The sequence below is a fragment of the Euprymna scolopes genome, chromosome 9 (assembly GCF_053919585.1).
Source record: "Euprymna scolopes isolate OS-2025 chromosome 9, ASM5391958v1, whole genome shotgun sequence".
Lineage (NCBI taxonomy): Eukaryota > Metazoa > Mollusca > Cephalopoda > Sepiida > Sepiolidae > Euprymna > Euprymna scolopes.
The window spans coordinates 152,724,854-152,742,600 of record NC_136490.1 but is presented as its reverse complement, the minus strand read 5'-3'; the positions used below and the strand labels follow the sequence as shown (position 1 = coordinate 152,742,600).

The 17,747-nt window shown below is 39.3% G+C and overlaps 1 protein-coding gene across 1 annotated transcript in view; it reads right to left on the bottom strand.

Annotated features, from left to right (window-relative positions):
• LOC145284936 (cyclic AMP-dependent transcription factor ATF-7-like) overlaps positions 1-17,334 on the bottom strand; it is a 122,004-nt gene extending 104,670 nt beyond the window's left edge. The window contains exon 1 of the mRNA XM_080134034.1: positions 17,235-17,334. The gene's annotated coding sequence lies outside the window, so the exon portion shown is untranslated. The remainder of the gene's footprint in view (positions 1-17,234) is intronic.
• Positions 17,335-17,747: the final 413 nt, after the last annotated feature.

The window sequence follows — 17,747 nt, the reverse complement described above, 5'->3', positions numbered from 1 at the left end:
AGTCTGGTAGAGCAGTACCTCCTGCCAGCAAACACCATCATCTGAAATGGCCACATTGTTTCACTGATTCGGACCAGCAGGTATGCTTTTCTTAGATCCAGCAGGGACACATTGGAACCCTGCTGGTGTCACTCTCGTAGCTTGCTGGTACAAACGTCAGCATCTACCATGAACACATCAGCATGCGCGTTCAGTTCACGGTAATCCATCACTGGCCTCACCTTTGCTTTGTTGTGCTGAGTGACCGCTATCAGCAGAATCAGGCCTCTGGGAGATTCAAGTTTCTCATAGGGGTAGGGAATTAACCAGCCATCCTTGATCCAATCCCAAAGTTCCTCTTCGTATGCAGGCCTGATTTGGTCGGGCACATGGTACTCTGTTACCTCATTTCACAGTTTAGCTGGTTCCTGGTTTTCCAACCACTTCCATGCGGCTGTCCAAGCCTTCTGCTGCTGGTCAAATTCGACTAAGTCTGGCTGATCAATCTCCAAAGCAGCACACACGCGAACCTTCTCCTGAAACTGTACCACCCCCATCTGCGTTATGTGAGCAGCACCTAGGACTCTGATGGCATCATAGCCTAGAAGCAGGTCAAATCTCAGCGGTTTCTCGAGTACTACCAGCGCTTCGACATTAGCCAAATTTCCAGTTCTAGTGCGAATGTTCACAGCACTCACCCTGCAACATGTCCGCATCGCTCCACTGAGGGTGGTTATACTCTAGTAGTCTTCTTCTTTCAAGTGCGGCAGAGGTCCGCGCTCACTATGGTGCAACAGCACCCAGAGTCAAGGAGTTCTGAGCACAATGTCTCATTGATATAAACCTGAATGGTCAGAAGCGCCTTGTCTAATTTCTGTTTGGGGAAGAGGTCAACGCTGGCACCTTGTCCCCGACCCAGTTTCCCAAAACAATCCTGGGCCAGTCTCATTACATCGTATACAGCGAACAACTGTCAGTCGCCGCTGGCAGTTCCTCGCAATGTAGCTCTGGCCATTGCACCTATAACACACAACTTCACCACGGAGGCCGGGCCCCTGGGACAGTCTATCATCACGATGCTGGTTGTGCAGCAGCGACTACCGGTTCTCTCATCTCATAAGTATTCTTCATCACGATCCTGGCCCAGTCTACTAGGTCATTAAGGGACAATGAAGCTATGCTTGAATTAGCCCACAGGAGTTGTTTTGCTCCGGTTGGGAGCCCTGCCAAAAATTTGCATGCGAAGGCTCGCTCAGGCAGCCCACCAAACAACACTGTCAACTTTGTCAGCTCGGCCAAATAAATGTTGACAGTTTCGCCGGGATGTAAAGTTCTTGCCTCAAATTGCTCCCAAGCAGTGGCGGGCTCAATAGCGAACGCCTTGTATAATGCTGCCTTGATCCTTTCATAATCTTGTTTTTCCTCAGGACTAAGCTGTTGATATACCGTGAAAGCCCCGCCAGACAGACATAGAGGAACCACGTGTTCAATACTTTTCATACTAGACAACAGGCAATGCAGTTCCACCTTCTCCACCCAGTCAAGCACTGGGGTCGAGCCGTCGAATTCTGGTATTAATTTAAGGTCAAACTTGTCCCCCATTACACTGAAAAAGCTTGCCGTCAAATGGGCTGGTAAACAGCAAAACAAAATAAAATAAATATTTAATTGGAATCCATCATTCAGATGAGTTTTATTCATTAATTTTTATTTATTGCGGACCATTATCCTCATCTTTTTCTTAGTTGTTTCACGACTTTCGGCCAACTATTCCTCTGGCCTTCGTCAGGTGGTAACCGCGACAGATAGGAATTCTGAATCTCCTGACTGCATTCACTGCAATTACTGCTTTCTGTAGTTGTTGTTTAGGGCCCGTGGCGCAGTTGATAGAGACACTGAATCTCTACGGTTCTAGGTGAGAATTGTCTGAAGATAGTGGTTTCAATCCCACCTAAAGCCGGCCAGAGGCTTAATTGGCCAAAAACGTGATGACACGACAACAACTACGGAAGGCAGTAATTGCAGTGAATGCAGTCAGGAGATTCAGAGTTCTTATCCGTCGCGGTTACCACCTGATGAAGGCCAGAGGAATAGTTGGCTGAAACATTGTGAAACAACTAAGAAAATATGAGGACAATTGTCCACAATAAATAAAAATTAATAAAATAAAATAAATACAATAATAAGCAAAAGTTCAGCTAGAATTCATCACTGTCAACTTTCTCAACTTCCAGCACGTGTTCGCCCTTTGCCAACAGGCATTTTATTAGAAAACTGACCCTATTCCATTTGCATATGTGTGCAGTGGAAAATGAGATCTCGTGAGATTCCACGAGACTACAACTTATAAATCCATGGCTGCCATCTTTAATTTCTCTCTCTCTCTCAGATCCCATCCAAAGGTAAGTTGTATAACCGCACAATACACACACAAGGGCGCTTTCTTCTTTGATTATTACATTCAACTCTACAGAAGTGTTGCCACAGACGGTAGAGTCATCAGCATAAATGTCTACAAATGATCTTAGGATGTGATTTGGGAGTCATTGATGTAGATCAGAAAGATAGTTGAACCCAGCATGGACCCCTAAGGGACTCCAGCATTAATACTGTGAGCTGCCCATCACCCACTACTCTTATGAACCTATCAGAGAGAAATGATTTAATAATTAAGACATTTCCGGCGATATCGTAGCTAGAGATTTTGTGGAGTAGACATTTATGCCATACCGTATCAAAGGCCTTTGATATGTCAAGGACAATTGTCCTAAAAAGGAAGCCTCCATCAAGTTATTTGCTAATCCTATGAGATATAACTATTAGCACATCCACTGTAAATCTAGCAGCACGGAAACCATATTGCATGTCACTGAGGAGGTCATTTTTGCTGAGGTGGTTAACTACTTTTTAACACAGTTGGTTAGTAATAGAGTGACTATATCAACTCCACATGTATTCAAAAGGGGCAGTGTTAAGATCTCTCAGCTTGAAGTGATCGCGGAGATTGGTGAACCGGTATGAAAACTAAGTGGCACTAAACAAAAATACCTTGATGAACACAAAAACCAAAAGGAGCAGCTAATGAGAAAACTAAGTAACAAGTTTGTATACTTAGAATAATAAAATAAAACGGTGCTATTTTGGTTAACCCTCTAAGATGTACCAATTGGATTCCGCAACAAAAATGTCCATAAATCAACCCGAAATAAAATACTCAATAATTTTGCGCAGACAAGTAGTTTTCTGGATATTAAAACATTTTTTCCAATGCATTATTTATTGTCAGTGGCGTTCGCCACTCTTAACATAAGGAGGGGGTGTTTTATAACACGCATACATATTAGTACTTTTCAGTTGGAAAAAAAAAAAAACATAGCCACTAGTTGGATTACATTGGATAATAAAAGTCTTAATAACCAGAAAACTACTGTGCAAAATTTAAAACATATTCGTTTTCAGCATACCCGCAACCCATAAAAGTCGTCATTTTAAAGGTTAGTGTTGAGTCAGAAAGAAAGTAAAAAAAAAATACCCATCAATTTCTTCAACATTTGACCTTTTAGTTTGAAACAAAGTGTAGTATCTGTGTCACCCCCCCCCACACACACACTCTCTCACCTTCACCTGCCTGTTGCGGATGATCGTTGACCTCCGAACCCTTCTACTGCCGGTGATGATTCTTGACCGTCTAAGTTACGGGTATGAGGTGGTGACTGAATTATCGGTGGATCGTCTAGTTATACGTCCTGGACCTAGTTTGTTGTGTACCCTCTTAACGACGAACGTCGTCGAAAGAGGGCCGTGGATTTGTGGTGTAGTTTAAAGAAAAACAGGACAAACGATTATACACACCATAATATATTCAAATGAAACAGTAGAGTTCTTATCACTCTTTCAGAGCTTTGAAGGAAGCGATGTGTTAGCGTTCTACAAACAATGTCGAAGGCGTCAGCTTTCAAACTTATTGAGTGTTGGTCTCTGGGGGTCTGGGTGGACGCGCATGTCTCAAAAGCTCCTCGGCTCTATGCATCTATCTTTTCATCTGCTAGTCTGTCGCTCTGGCATTCTCGGCTTCTTCAGCCCTGCCTCTTCCCAGCAGTCTCTCTCTGTTTTATCTCTCTGATTTGGATATATATAACAGCCTTCAAGTTTGGCCTCTGAATCCGATGCAGATATGATTTCACTGACAGATATATATTCAATTGTCAATTCATGAGTTGATTTCGTCATTCCTAAAAATAACACAATCGCTTCCCTCAAATATCCGATTGAGTTTCAAACAAACAGTTATTAATCTCCAACATACACAGAGTTCTCAGGTTCTTAAATAAACAACTTGAAACCAAGTGGTTTCGTCTTACTTTCTAATGGGGGGGGGGAGACATAAAAATGGGGACAACTTTTGATAATTCAAATATACTAAATTTGTACTGTAGTTGATTCATGGTCATTAATAGGGCTTGTGACAACATTATTTTTTTTATATTGTTTTACAGAGTATATATCTAAAACAGTTACACATAGTTGTCACTCTCTTACTTCGTTACATTACCTCCCCTACTTAAAAGAAACAGTATTGGGGTCAATATTTTTTTTCCAACCCTTCCTTCTTACATGGCCTTAATACTAGGGAATCTCTGTGGTTGTACAATTCATAATATTTAGCTATTTGGTTAATAAAATAAAAAAAAAAATTTTTTTCTAAATATTTATCCTTCATGCACATGCAAAGAGTGTTCTTTCAGAGTTCGTGTTTTTTTTTAATCTGTCTGCAGTTCGTTACGATTTTATAAGAGTCCTAAAAGCTTTATCTTTCAGGCACATGAAAAAAAAGTTTTGTTTCAGAGTTCGTGCTTTTTTTTTTCTTTTTTTAAATCTGTCTGCAGTTCATTATGATTTTATAAGAGTCCTGAAAGCTTTATCCTTCAGGCACATGCAGAAAAAAGTTTTGTTTCAGAGTTTGTGTTTTTTTTTCTTTTCTTTTTAAAATCTGTCTTTAGTTCATTTTATCCTTTTAAGTCCGGATTCCATTCCATGGAGCTTTCTTGATTACCCGGCTCCAGTCTTCTTCACATATGGATCTCCAATGTTGGTAGGGTATTAGACGCAGGGTTTGTTTGTTGTCCCGGTTCTGTACCAGATTGATCAGGACTGGTGGCATTATCAGAAACCACGATAGTGTTCTTCACTTCATGCTCATCCCTATTCATTTTAAACATCGAATGGACTGTTCCTTTTAAGCGCTCTAATTGAAGGTTACCCTCATCCTCATCTATTTTATTAGCATCTCTTCTAGCCCTTAGTATGCTATTGATGTGGTTTACTCTCCTTTTCCCATACACTAGAAAAGCTATTATCATCATCACGATCAAGATGATTATCATAGGATATAACCATTTATTTACTTCTTCCCATCGTCATTTTTCTCGTTCGTTATTACTCTTCACTGTTCGTAATTCATCTACTAACTCACTCATAACGGTCGTTCCGACCGGTCTCAGAAGAGGTGGAATTTCGCAAGCTTCTATCTTCGGAAATTCCTTAGTGACCACTTTCCATGCAGTATTATAATTAATGACAGAAAGTCATTCCGGAGCTCAAACTTCTCTGTAAGTTTATAGGATGGCAAGATCTCCAGAGTTGGGCTGACTGCTGCACAACTCATAGGTAGATCTATAATGGTCGTAGGTGGATGAATAAGTACTTCACCTTGTTGCCGTCCCTTGCAGACTTTCGTCAGCCTTCGCTTACTAGTTGAGGCCACTGTCCAAACATCATCCGATAGATGTATAGCTTGGGGGGTGAGTGTATTCATCGACACCTCGGCTCCACAGTATTTATCGATTCCCTCCTCATTACCTTGAAATAATTGAATGACGCATAAGTTGTGTCCGTTGGTTGCATAGATGGGACTTTTTACTGCACAAACTTTCAGTGCATTCATGCTACATGCTAGTGCTTCACTAGGTGACCACGCTATGAATTTGATTCGGGCGGGGTTAAAAGCTATTCCTTCTGTCTCAACTTTGTATCTTGCTACTGCCCCCTCCCCAGTGACGTTATTAGGAAACGGTATCGGTAAGTTAATTACGTTAAACACCTCGAAATCGCTATCTCCACTCAACAAAGGTAACTCAACCATTACATAAATCTTATCATTTTGCATAATTGTAGCACAACTTAAGGCATTGGATCTACTGGTAAGCGTAAAGCATGCGGTGTCCTAACATGTTCCATCGCTAATGTCAATAACTGAATTGATGAGTCGAGTTGGTTTGTCATCATCAGCAGTTCCAATATTTGCCCAATTACAGCCGCTACGGTACTTATTCTTCTAGCCAAAAAAGTCAAACTTCCGTTTAGGCTTGTGACCGTACGAGATAGCCAGTTAATTCTTTGTCAATGTTCTGTTAGTTCATATCTAGTAACGTTCATTATCGATAAACTTTCCCCTATGACGTGCTTTATCTTCTGTTGATTTTCCTCTAAACCACTTATATGCTTTCTTAATGCCTCTGTGTCACTTTCTGATACTGTACCAAATAATACATGTAGTGCTTTACCTACGAAAGGTAGTATAGATCTCTTTCTAACTCGTTTTTGGGTCCCTTCTGTTGCCAATTATCCAATATCCCTGAAATATCCTCCAACGTATCGGAGTCTTTGCTTCATCTTAACTAATCGTCCTCCTAGTGATACAAATAACACTAGATCGGAATCTGTCTCAAGTTTTGATTGATTTTTCTGCAATTGCAGATTTAAGTCCGTCGCTAAGTCAACTTCGTGTTCTAGTTCCCTTTGAACCTTCCGATACGCTCCTAGATCGATGACAAATGTCAAGATCCACTTGGAGCGCGTAATTGTCACCTCACTGGTCTTCTTAAATATTGTGCTGTGGGTGTGGCGCAGCGCTACTGTCCAACCAGCCATCATTACCATCATCACTATCAGGTGACGCATCCTACAAGTACACATAGTAGAGCTCTTTTATTATTTGTTCAATTTTTATTTCAATTATTCAATTTCGTTCCCCAAATAACTTTACGATAGAATTAATTGGACTTTCCTTGTCTTCATCTTTTTTATAACTATCTTTCGTTTCCCCTCGTTTTGAGATAACATTGATAGGTCGGTTTATGCTGCTTCTCAGAAGTCTAGGTTCCATCACGTCGCCTATTACTTCTGGGGGCTGTGTCGACGGAATCGTATTGCTCTCTGATTCGTCAGCCCTATTCTCCTTACCAGCTTCCCGATCTCTCCGTACTGACAATGGAATGTCATCTTCAGATTCCCAACCTTCCAAATCTGGGGGCGTAGTTATTGTCTCCGTCAGCAAGTCCGTATCCTCTACCTCAAATTCTACCTCTAACTCTCGTCCAACTGCTATCTCATCATCAGCCCACCTATTCGTATCTTCCCAATCTCCTTCCGGATCTATCAGGGTGGCTTTCCTTACAGGTCTATCTGTCTGTATATTAGGCATTTTCCACTCCCTAATATTGGCTTCGCAGATATCTGACACGTGAACCCTCTTCGTTTTATTTGTCAGTTGATCCCATATTTTATATATTACCGGTCCCATTTGTTTTACTATCCTATAGTACGGTTTCCATCTAGGATCTAATTTTCTTTTTCTAACCTGTGCTCTGTAGAATACCGGGTCGCCAACTCCATATGTTTTCTTAACCCTTCCATCGTTGACTCTTTTGTTACACTTTTTCTGTGCTGAGTTAATCCTTCGACGCACTTCACTAAACAGAGAATGCTGCTGCTCGATCATTTTTTTATGATTTTCTTCCCCAGTATAGCTTTTTTTTTTGGTAGTAGAAGATTATCTAATGGTAACACTACATCTCTACAGTGCACCAGGTAATATGGAGAGAATTTAGTTGTATCGTTATGTGAAAATCTGGCCGCTGCTAAGGCCTGATTCAAGAACAAGTCCCAATTTTCGACTTCGTCCTCTGATAACTTTGACAGCGTATCTCCCAAAAACCTATGGAATCTTTCTACTTTAGCATTGCTCTGGGGGTGGTATGGAGAGGTGGTGATATGTTTCACTCCTAAATATCCCATCAACTCCCTTATAGTGGTATTTACAAATTCTCTGCCATTGTCTGTCACTAACATACGTGGGAAACCATACCTAGGGAAAATTTCATTCATAAGTATCTCCGCCATGGTCTGTGCATCCTTCCTTTGCACCGGGAATGCCTCTACCCAGCTAGTTAACCAATCGACCATGCTGACTATATACTTATTTCCCTTGTTACTACTATTATATGGCCCTGAGACATCCATGCTTCACTTCTCAAACGGATATGATGGAATATCAGTCTCCATTAGGGGTGTCTTAGCGCCCTTAACAGCCCGCTTCTGGCAAGTGAGACATTACATCACATAGGAGTGGATATGTTTATACATACCCGGCCAATAGTATTTCTTCGCTAAAAGCGAGTAAGTCTTATCAATACCTACATGACCTAACCCATCATGTGCTACCTGCACTACACTGGCCCTCACGTGGCCATCCGGGACATACAAGCGTAACATTGGGCTCTTTTCTTCTCCATTTACATAGTATACTCGATCATCTTCCAACAGGTATTTTCTCGATTTTGAAAGCGGTAATTTCCCTTCTACTAGCGATTTCTTAAGTTCGCTATACTCTTTGTCCCTGCTCGCTTCTAACTTAAGTAGTTTCAGGTCTATCGATTTCCACCCAATCTTATCGGAATCGTCTTCCTGAGAGTCATTTTCTTCTGGCTCTATTTTATCTTCTATCTCCAAGGGCCTATTCTGCAATTGCTGAGAGTTGAGTACGCAGATTCTATAGTTATTATCATTAACTAGATTCTGATCACTAGCGTCAGCTTCTTCCCCTACCGCTTCGGGAATTCTAGATAGTAAATCTGCACACGTGTTCTCTTTTCCGGACAGGTATTCTATCTTACAGTCGTAGCCACTCAGTTGCATAGCCCACAGTTGCACCTTTCAATTCTTCCATTCAGCATCGAACAAGTACTGTAATGGGCGATGATCAGTTTTTATTACGAACGTCGCGCCCGCGAAATAAAAATGCAGCTTTTGCAAAGCGTACGCGATGGCGTAGGCCTCTTTTTCAATCACAGGTCATTTCTGTTGGATATTTGTTAACTTGTGGGAGAGAAAGTAGATAAGCATTTCATCCTTTATTCCTGGGATTACAGCTTCTGCCTCTTCACACGGCTGAGTCAAGCAAGTTCCGATACACGTATCACTAGCATCCGTATATAGGACCATAGGCTTGTTCAAATCGGGATAAATCAATAAAGGAATGGAGATCAGCTCCGCTTTTAACGTATTGAATGCTTTCTGACATGCCTCGGTCCAATTGAACCTAGCGTATTTTTTTGTTAGATTAATTAGCAGTATAGCTATTCTAGAGAACACTGCTATGAACCTTCTGTAATAACCTACAGTCCCTATAAATGCCCTAACTTGTCTAACTGTTTGAGGTTCTGGCATTGCCCTTATAATCTTTATTTTATCAGTATCTGGCCTTACTCCAGATTGGTCTGTGATGAATCCTAAATATTGTCTCTTTTCTCATAAATTGACACTTTTCGATCTTCAATTTCAAGCCATGATATTTCAGACGATCTAACACAGCCTGTAAATGTTTAAAGTGTTCTTCCGGGGTTTTTGAGAAGATTAAGATGTCATCCAAATATGCCATGGCAAAATGTTCAAATCCCCTCAACACTATTGCCATTAATGATTGAAAAACACCAGGAGCTCCTGCTAGCCCAAACGGCATGACACGGAACTGGAACAACCCCATGTGACAACAGAAAGCCGCTTTAGGTTTGTCCTTCTCATTTACTGCCACTTGCCAGTAACCTGATCTTAAGTCTAAGGAGAAAAAACATGTAGCCTTTCCCAGCATCGCCAAAATATCGTCTATCAAGGGCAGAGGATAAGCAGTAGATTTTGTTATCTTATTAAGTTCTCTAAAATCTACGCAAAATCTATTTCCTCCATCCTTTTTCTCTACTACTACTACTACTACTACTGGGAAACCCCAAGGTGATTGAGATGGCTCAATAATTCCAGCCTCTCCCATCTCCTTCACTGCTTTCTCAACCAACTCTCTCTTCCAAATAGGCGTTCTGTACGGCCTCATCTTTATTGGTTGGTGGTCTCCCGTGTCAATCGACATTTTTACTGTACGTGTATTACCTAATTCCTTATCTGACTTAGCTAACACTCGCTTATTAGCTTTAACTAGTCTTCCTAATCTCTCTCGGTATTGGTCAGGACAGTCTAATTCCACCTTGTCACTAATTGCTTCGCTCTCTACAGGTATTTCTTCGCACATCACCCTAGTTTTTAATGTTAACACTGAAGCTCTGCCCAACTTAGTTCCTGATTTAATATTAACTGTCTTTAGACTCGTATTTGCTACAACTACCGGAAAATTCTGCGCCTGACCTTCCTGCACTAATGCTGGTAACACTGTCACGTCCTCGTCCTCTTCTATGTGGGGAAGGGGTAACACCTGATAAACGGCTTCGTTATCCCTTATAGCCCCTTCTACCTCACCCCAGCTCGTCACCGCTGTTCTAGGTGGAATTTTTAAATCTTCACGAGACACGAGGTCCACTCGAGTGAGCATTGTACTACCTAAAATAATTTCTTCCTCCCCAAGGACTAACTTTGGAGGGTCGAATTTTAATACGGCTTTCCTCTGTCTAAGCCAGTCTCCTCCCAGTATCACGTTGTGGGTCATTTTTGGTGCTACATACAGTGTGTGGGATGTCTCGGTCTCCCCCACTTTTATCTTCACTTCCAGCATCCAATCTAACCTGAATCTACCCCCATCTGCTTGAAACGCGTTCACCTTAGTTGGCATAAATCGATCGGCGGGGAGTCTTAGTCTTTGCAACTCTAACGAACTAATGACTGAAATTTCCGATCCGGTGTCTATCAGCGCTCTGAGCGTTTCGCCCTCTACCTCAATATTGCAGGTGAGTTCGTCATCTTCGGACCATATTTGACATAACTTAATCCCTTCTCTATCCTTGTCCGAAGAATTCTTAACTTTACTTTTCCTCTTTCTACGACTTTCCCATAAATGCCCGTTCTTCCCGAACCCCTGGAACGTCTCCTTCTTCCTAAGTGGACAGCTAGTTGGGGTGTGCCCTCTTTCCTTACACTCATCACATCGTACGAACCCCTTTGCCTTGCAACTCCGAATTAAGTGTTCCTCACTGCCGCACTTAAAACACTTAGGTCTCAACATACAGGCCCTCCTTGTATGTCCCAGGTGGCCACAGTTGAAACAGTGCACACCGTCTCTGCACTGATAACTATAATGCCCCTCTTTTCCGCAATTATAGCATTTTAATTTTAAAGCCCCATCTATGCTTTTCGGACATTCCTATCTCTCCTAGGGGTCACCCGCCCTTTCGCTACTGGGGGGACCCTAACTAGTTTAACGATTTCTTTGTTGGGGTCTTCCTGGGTTTTAATTTGGTTCTGGGTAGATTGTTTCTGTCCTTAATCCTACATTCATGTGCCCTGTGCCCTTCTTTCTGGCAAACAAAGCACAATAGACCCCTCTTAAAGTTAGGATGGGGTATGTATCTTTCCTCTACCCTTAGGTCCCGGTGTTCTGGATTCGTGGCTTCTTCCCAACTCTGAAGCTCAGGGCATTTTGCTCGGATGTGTCCTCGTCGACCGCATTCATAGCAGACCTTCAACCAGTCTGTCTTGTTCTCCTCTAATTTTCCTAATCTCTGGAGGAGAGCTTCAGCTCGTCGAGCCTGTGCAAAGGCCTCCTCCAATGTGTTAGGTTCTGCCCTTGCCACGTCCTCACGCAACAGAGAATTACTCAACGCATCCGTGAAGAACTCTGCCAGCTGGGCCTGGTTAGCCGGATCATTTCTCCGATCTTGATCCGGGTAGGCTACCTTAGCAAGAACGCTCATGCGTCCATCTAGGTGAGCAATGGATTCTCCATCCCTCTGCTTCACCCATATCAGCGCTCGAGCTGCCTCTGTTCGGCTCGAGTGACCGCCGAAGTGCTGCTGGATGTCATGTTCAAACCTCTCCCAGTTGGTTTGGGATCTGTACTCATCCAAATACTCCCCAATCCATTCTGAGGCAACACCCTCGGTATAGTCATACACCAGTAAGATCATATTGGCCCCCGGCAGGTTATAGATGCGCCCTTTCTTTTCTATTGCTTTGAGCCAGGGTCCCAACTCCACAGCCAAACCTGTGAACAGTGGAATTCTGGATCCTGTTACATTAAGTTTTGGGGTAAGCCGACCCCCCCTCATCAATCCCACGACCCAACTCCTCTACAGCCCTAGCAGACTCCATTTTAAAAAACAATTAAACGCTCTTTGAAAAGCCCACAAGAAGTCCAAAAATGAACAATGACACAGCAAAAAGAAGTGAAAAGAACGAAAATAGTGGTTTTCCTACCTGATTGCCGAGATATTCCTGGTTCTGCGCTGCTTTTTGTTGACTCGCTTGTTGGGAGGTCCCACCTGTTATAAACAGTAAACCTCCTGTTTTTTTTGTTTGTTTGTTTTTTTTTTTGGTTAGCTAACACACCTTCTTCCTGATTTCGATAATCCTGGTAAACGGCTCCAAATGTCACCCCCCCCACTCTCTCACCTTCACCTGCCTGTTGCGGACGATCGTCGACCTCCGAACCCTTCTACTGCCGGTGATAATTCTTGGCCGTCTAAGTTACGGGTATGAGGTGGTGACTGAATTATCGGTGGATCGTCTAGTTATATGTCCTGGACCTAGTTTGTTGTGTACCCTCTTAACGACGAACGTCGTCGAAAAAGAGCCATGGATTTGTGGTGTAGTTTAAAGAAAAACAGGACAAACGATTATACACACCATAATATATTCAAATGAAACAGTAGAGTTCTTATCACTCTTTCAGAGCTTTGAAGGAAGTGATGTGTTAACGTTCTACAAACAATGTCGAAGGCGTCAGCTTTCAAACTTATTGAGTGTTGGTCTCTGGGGATCTGGGTGGACGCGCATGTCTCAAAAGCTACTTGGCTTTATGCATCTATCTTTTCATCTGAGAGTCTGTTGCTCTGGCATTCTCGGCTTCTTCACCCCTGCCTCTTCCCGGCAGTCTCTCTCTGTTTTATCTCTCTAACTTGGATATATATAACAGCCTTCAAGTTTGACCTCTGAATCCGACGCAGATATGATTTCACCAACAGATATATATTCAATTCATGAGTTGATTTCGTCATTCCTAAAAATAACACAATCGCTTCCCTCAAATATCCGATTGAGTTTCAAACAAACCATTATTAATCTTCAACATACACAAAGTTCTCAGGTTCTTGAATAAACAACTTGAAACCAAGTGGCTTCGTCTTACTTTCTAATGAGGGGGACATAAAAATGGGGACAACTTTCGATAATTCAAATATACTAAATTTGTACTGTAGTTGATTCATAGTCATTAATAGGGCTTGTGACAACATTTTCTTTTTTTTTATATTGTTTTACAGAGTATATATCTAAAACAGTTACACATAGTTGTCACCCCCTTACTTCGTTACATCTGTTAAGATGCTACACATATTATATCCTCGGTAAGTGGAAAATTTCTTCCAGACTGAGACAAGTTTGATTTTTGTATCAATCCCTTTTTGGGAAGCTTAAAAACCTATCTTGTTTCACTTTGCCTTGCAGGAAGGCAAATAGTTGTTAAGTTCTCTACCATTGCAAGAACTTAGACACCAGGTTCGGAAAGAGGAGTTGAGAAGTGTGCGCCCCCCCCCAAAGAAGGGACACTCTGACCTGCAAAAAGTGCCTGGGCAGCCCCGTTGGCATTCCTCGGTGAGGGCGCCACAGGCGATTAGCAATAAACTAACCCCTTCTCAAAGAGAGAAATTAAAGCCTGGGAAGGTGGACCTCCTAGAACTGTACATAACTAACCTCCCACCGCAAAAATCAACAGGGACCGGATCATTACAGGAATGATCTAATCTCTGTTGATTTTGGGTGGGGCCCAAGATTAAAATCCCTCACCGGTAACACCACTCACATATATCAATTTGTCCCTCCAACTATCCACACAGTCTGAGTCCAATCAAAACAAATGATGGTTGTTAGTGATTACTGGAATAAATCTCAATAGGTGCCTTGGCTTTTAGTAACAATATTTGTCGCTACACGCCACACACTAATAAAAATTATTAGAAACAATTATATATATATATATATATATATATATATGTGTGTGTGTGTGTGTGTGTGTGTGTGTGTGTGTCGACTTTATATGTAATATACTGAGTTCGTGTAATTCAGTAAATTTTCATATACCAATGAGTTTTAAGCCAAAAACAGTTGAATTAAGGAGTAAGCTACAAAATTATCATATTTCATAATTGAGCATTAATATACTGTGAAATAGTATATATATATATATATATATATATATATATATATATATATATATATATATATAGTAAAATGAGTTGATTATCAGGTGATTCGTATATTTTTACGATGCTTTAATAAATAAATTGACGAAATCATTCAGCTGTTCATTATTTACTGTTCGGTGGTTGTACGGGAAAGGGCGATAAAAAAAAAATGCAGCAACTGAACTGTTGAGCCTATCTTCAGAAAAGTCCTGACAACAATCCGCCAATTGTAAATAATGTCGATTAGAATCTTGATTCTTTATCTATTTTGAAAAATTAAGACAAAATACGCGCAGATGTCTAATCTGTGATCAAACGTAAAAAATAAATCTTAATTTCTCGAAAATATATAGGAAAATTCAACGCACTTGTTGAAAGAAATTTAATTTTAAAAAAATAATAATGCCGTACTCTACCGTAATCTTAAAATTTGATAATATATTTATTTTTATTTTTTTAACAATTTAAAAATCACTTGTATTCTTTTAGTATCATAACTAAACTATGTCCACTTATTTAGAAATCTATTTAAAACAAAAAAACTAACTTGCAGAAAAATCTTTGTCATGGAGCGAAAATGTCAATTATATAGTGCTAGTGCACTTATTGATTCGCGCTATTTTTTTAATAGTATTTTCAAGTTTAATTAAAGTTTTATATCTGTTTTTTTATTAAATTCTAAGGTTAAAGTACAGAATAGGTACAAAACACCCTCCCCTCCAAATGTTAAGAATGGCTTTCTAAATGATAACGTTATTTCAGCACAGATAAATAAGTGCACAACTGCACAAGTACCATATAATCATTTGTAGCCATTACGAGGCAGATTTTGATCTCGATAGTTCGAATTGGGTTGTCTTCCCTAATTCATTAAACATGGCAGATCAAAGCAAACCTTTCGTTTCGTCATAAAATTTGATTTTCGTAATAATAAAAAAAAATACTATTTGATCAATTTACGTGATTTTTAGAATGACATCTTCGCTCTGTGACGGGTATGTATATACATCATCAGTTCTTTAAAGATTTTTCTGAGTTTTTGTTTTGAAAATAGGCTTAATTTTAAATAAGCACCAATATTTTTTTTAATAACCTAAAACCCACTTGCATTTATTTAGTGTTATAATTAAAATTATTTTAAAATATGTTATTAAATTCCATAAAAATCGTATTTAAATCGGTTGATTTTCTTGAGAGACGAAACAGCTAGAAAAAAAAAAATGTCCATTAAATTGACAACCTATTTTAATAATCGAGTAATAAGCTTCAAATTGAAATACGTATTAATTTTCTATATTAATACAATTCTACAACTCACCGTGTGTTTGTGTAAGTTTGTTTCTCGCCTCTACGTAACTAACATTTTTTTTTTTTACTATAATCGATTATTTATTGAAATCGACTGTCCGCGTGACTGAAAAATAAAAACTTAAAATAACGCAAGAAAACAACAATTACCAAAAAATTAAATAAAAAACAACAAAAACTATAATAGAAACATATCAATAGAAAAAATAAAATGTAAAATAAATAAATCGGTATTTTCTCGGTACTCCTGCAAAGAGTGATCCGTGCTGAAATAATAACGTTATTATTTTAAAAGCCATTCTTAACATGGGAGGGGAGGGTGTTTTGTACCTATTCTGTACTTTAACCTTACAATTGAATAAAAAAAAAATCATAAAACTTTAATTAAACGTGGAAATACGATTTTAAAAATAGCGCGGATCACTCTCTGCATTAGCACCATTTTCTCTATTTTATTTATTTATTTTTTAGGGAAACCTACTTTAATTTTGTGTGATCATTTTTCGGCTGTTGTCGTAAATCGTTACCGGAGTTTACCGAGCCAATATTGGTAGCCATGGGGGTTGATCTATATAAGTACTCATATTTTCATTATTTTTGTTAATCAGCTATATAAATAAATATCTAAAAATAAAAAAATAAATAAATAAATTTAAACAATCGCGATTTCAAAATAAATATCTAATTGTTTTTGGTTTTGTTTGTTTATTTTTTTCGCAATTTAAAGCGGAACAGTTTTCGGATGTTTCCTTTGTTTTGTTTTGTTTTTCGAAAATAATGTTACTGTAAATTAAATTCAAAGTCTAATTAATTAAAATAAAAACGATTTGCTCCCAAAAAAATAATGAAAATAATAAATAAATAAATTTAAATAATAAAAACAGAAAACAAGCATCTCCTACGCAATAATTAGAAACTGGAGATTAAAATCTCAGAATTCTTTCCGGCCTTTCTTTTTCTTTTTTTAATGAACACAAAATAGTTAAATTGAATCAATAAAGAAATGTTTTTAATGGTCATTTTTTTCTTTCGAAAAGAAAAGATTTTTTTTAAGAATAAAACAGATTATATAGCCTTTTAGATTTTTGTTTTTCTTTACGAAAAAAAAAATGGTATGTTTATTTTATTTTATGACTTTGAGTTCAATTGAAAAATGAGACACAATTCGTTTTCATGAGTGGTACAAGCTGTTTGTATATTTCGTAGCTACAAGCTGAAATATGTTGTTTATAAACTGCGATTCCGTGCGAAATTGTCTGCGAGCAGCGAACGAACGGTCGCCCTCTTGAATTCGTATAGTAGTGGTGCAATTAGGAACTGTTGACTGCAACAAATAAAAACCCTAACCACAATATCACAACATAAAAAGCCGGACAGAAAAAGAATAAAACCCAGCTGGAAACAAATTTCAAATACTCCAGAGACATAAATATTAAATTAAAAAAATGAGTAAAAAAAAAAAATAAATAAATAAACAAAAAAACTTACAAAGAATATAAGCATGTATGTTGTATGGGTAGAATAACCATAGTGGAAACGACCACAACAGAAATGGCGTCGGAGAGCACCTTTCAAGGGGAGATCACTCTTTGACAGTTCGGCATTGGAGGGGGGGAGCTGGAAAATAGACCAAATCCCCAACGTCTTAAAGTAAAGAAATAACGTATTTTATTTTATTTTCAATTTTTGAGCGATTCTCGATACTCACAAAGCTGACAGTTTCATGTCCGCCATCTTTGTTGCTGTTTTAACTGGAAGCGCTCGACACTACTTGCGTTTCAAACGTAACAAACGCTTTAAAATAAGTTAAAACACCAAAAACTTATCCAGCTAGGCAGAAGAGTAACTTATCTTGTCTCTGGTAACATTTATTTGTTATATGCTTTTTTTCCTTGACCACTTTTTCGGTTTGTTGTTACAAAACAAACATGCTCAAAATAACAAATAAAAATCGCATTTGACATGTTCAAATTGTCCATTTGTAATAAAACAGGTAAATGT